Source organism: Quercus suber, unplaced genomic scaffold, assembly GCF_002906115.3.
Source record: "Quercus suber isolate HL8 unplaced genomic scaffold, Cork oak 2.0 scaffold_383, whole genome shotgun sequence".
In the NCBI taxonomy this organism is placed as follows: domain Eukaryota; kingdom Viridiplantae; phylum Streptophyta; class Magnoliopsida; order Fagales; family Fagaceae; genus Quercus; species Quercus suber.
The window spans coordinates 60,529-63,918 of record NW_027069835.1 but is presented as its reverse complement, the minus strand read 5'-3'; the positions used below and the strand labels follow the sequence as shown (position 1 = coordinate 63,918).

At 32.8% G+C, this 3,390-nt stretch overlaps 1 long non-coding RNA gene across 1 annotated transcript; it reads left to right on the top strand.

The window, feature by feature from the left end:
* Window positions 1-514: 514 nt before the first annotated feature.
* On the top strand, window positions 515-3,046 carry LOC136062123 (uncharacterized). The gene is made up of 3 exons (XR_010623952.1): window positions 515-1,112; window positions 1,457-1,534; window positions 1,883-3,046. It is a non-coding gene; the product is annotated as an uncharacterized LOC136062123 (long non-coding RNA).
* Window positions 3,047-3,390: the final 344 nt, after the last annotated feature.

Below are 3,390 nucleotides of genomic sequence, written 5' to 3'. Positions count from 1 at the left end.
GATTGTTGTAAATAGATCTTCAAGCTTGTCATGAATGATTGGTCAATGGTCTTGATGGTCTTGAAACTTGCATAGACTTGTGTCTATATCTCTTCCCACTTTATTTTTCTGTTTTTCCAAAAACAGCTCACCAAATGTAAATCTCCAAATGAAAAGAGATATTGAGCTGCAAAAACCTGTCGCACATACTAGTATTTGACTAGGAAAAAGGGAAAGCGACTTTTGTTTTGAAATGTATGGTGCTCAAAAAGCCAAAGACTAATCCTCAATGTTGAAATATCAAAAATTTCAAGCACCGATCTCAAAATGAGATGTTTTGTCCAAAAATGGATAAATTGTTATGCTTTATGCAGAAGCCAAATGAAAAACTTCTAAGTTGCGTATTTAATGTGTGGGAGGTCATATATACTCATCTAATACTATATATAATAGCAGAAGCTTTTAATAAGGTGCTGACACATTAACAAAAAAGGCTATTTAAAATGCTGCCACGTTTAACTTTAAAAAGCGGTACTTTACGCTGTTTCCAACATTAACACCGTTTAATAGTCTTTTGTATATATATAAATAAAAAAACGGTTAAATTAAAATAAAAAAAAAACGATTGCATCTTTTAAAAAACCCTAGCGCACATTAAAAAAAAAAAAAAACGTAGCGATACAGAGAAGCCTGGGAAACGGAGAGAAATAGAGAGAGAGGCGATGAAAGAGAGAGGCGACGAGGAAACGGGAAAAGAAGCAGAGAAAGAGAGAGGCGATCTTGGGACACGGAGAAAGAAACAGAGGCAGAGTTCGTATGGCGCACGGAGATAGAAATAGAGAGAGGCAATGGGGCCTGAGGCAGGGAGAAAGAAACAGAGAAAGAGGCAAAATCAGACCACCAGAACCACAAGCACATAGAAAGAAAAATCTATGGCCCATCAACACCGATAATTTTTTTTAGATTTGGCTATGAGACGTTACTTTTATTTGAGTTTTCCTTTTGGATAGGTTTAGATTTGATTTATTTTTGTTTCAGGTTTTTAAAACACAGAATGATTGAGATTTGAGAGGGATACAGAGATAGTATTCGTGAATGTCGCTGCCACCATCAGATTATCAGAACTGGCGCCGGTACATTCTTTCTCTCTTTTTAGATTTAGGTATGAATTTTTTTTTATAACATTTAGGTATGAAATTTGATTTTAAAAAAAAAAAAAAATTCTTTGATAGGATAGTTTTTTTCTTTTCTTTTTTCTTTTTTATAACTTACGAAATTACAAAAAAAAATATTGATTTTAGTTTTGGCTTTTCATTTTGGTTTTGATTCCTTTTTGTTCTGGTTTTTGGGTTCTCCATGAAAATGTTTGTTTTCTCAATTTTTTTGATTTTTTTTTCCCTATTTTGGATTACAAAATCACTAAGCCTTTCCCTGTTTTCTAATATCTGCGTTCATATGGTTTTTTTTTTCCTTCTAGGGTCTTTGATTCTAGGAATTGAAGTTGCCCTCGAATTATGAAGTTCTTCTTCGAAAAGTGTTCGATGATTGCACTAAGGTATTGCCCTCTCTATCTCTGTGTGTGTGTTTGTTTTCAGTTTGTGTGCTAAGAAAGTATGTGAAAATTAAAAGTTTTGAGTTTTTAGATATGGTTTTTGATTGGTTGTGATGGGGTTTTTGTTTATTAGGAAATAAATACGGCCCTGTGATCGGGTTTTCGTTTATTAGGTTTTGAGAAAATGAGGGGTAGAAAATAAATTTTTTATTTGGTTTTGTTGTGATAAAGTTTTGGTACCTCCCTGATATGGTTCTTTGGCTTATTTCCTGTTTCGATTATTCGTATTATATGATTTTCTTGATATGGATCTGTTTCTAATGGATTTGTTGAAAAATTGGCTTTATGCAGAGAGTTTGGCTGCATAAAAGAAGGATGGTGTTTGTTTGTCCATTGCTTCAAAAGGGTTAGCAATCACCAGGATAGGTGATTGAAGATATTGGAATCATATCCCAACTGAAGAATCTAGGTGAGATTCGTTCAATTTTTTAACCCTCTTTCAATTTGTGTTTCAAAGTTTGTAGTTTTAATGGATTGGTACTTTGGGTTTGATTTTTTATTGACCATTTCTCATTGCACCATGTGACTTTTTCTCATTTCTCATAATTGTTCCTTTTTCAGTGGTTTACTTATTTAGTTTCCAAACAATAGTGCCTGTTCATTTCGCGGATTGAACAATTTCAGTATATATGTTTCAAACCCACATAATTTTTCATCCCAAAAGATGCTGCCTAAACTAACAACACTTCAATCAAAGCTAAATAACTTCCCCTAAGCGTTCATACTAATTCATTGCTTCAAACACCACTCTCTTCAAACCCATATTTCTTCTTCTTCGTTGCACAATCTCAATAAGCACTTCAAAACCACAGAAATCCCGTATATTGAAAGTTTCAAGGAGGCTGAAAATAATGATATATGAATCATTACATTTCCATTAGTCAAATTGTGTTTACAAATCATTACATTTCTAGGTGTTTAAGAAAATTATGATCTATGTTCAATTGAGATGAAGATTACAAATAAATTGAGCAGCCCATTTTAAAAAGATGGCCAACACATATTTGCTTTTGATAATAATCTCTCCCTCTTTGCAGGTTTAATTTTTTGTTTGTTGAGAAACCTCCCCTTTGCAGTTGGTTGGACAATCATTAATTCTATTAATGATTGGATTTAGAATGTCAGGTTAGTTGGGTGATAACATGGTTTTATGTTGCAAAAGTATCTAACATTGATTTATCATATATATTTTGAATTTGAGGTAATGCAACTGCTACAAATGCTTAGTCACATAAAAATATTAATAGAGAAAGACAAAAGGATATGTAGTATGTTATTCAGCTGAAGATATGGCTGATAGGGCTGATAGCAAGGCAAGTTATTCTTTTTGGCAAATTTTTAAATGAGCCAAAAAGCAACTTCTAAATTGAGTTCTATTTGTAATATTATACTTTATGTATATACTAATGTTTCTCCTGTAATTATGTGACTCATTGATTTGTTGTACTAAGGAAATCATGGTCCACTCCCAATACCATTTTGCAGTGAATTTGCATCAAGTAGAATTCATGTATGTAATTTCAGCCAATCTGATGTAGATATGGGAATAAGGAAAAAGTATACCACTAATGCCTGGGAAGCCTAAGTATACCATTGATAATATGAGTCTATAGGAAGTCGCTATACTAGAGAAATTCATGTATGTATAGCCAATCTGAATATGGAATAAGGAAAAGTATACACTAATGCCTGGAAGCCTAAGTATACCATTGATAATATGGCAGTCCTATAGGTAAGTGCTCTGCTTATAATCCTTTTGGAGATTACTTATGAGGATATTTTGATTTTCTTAAGAATTT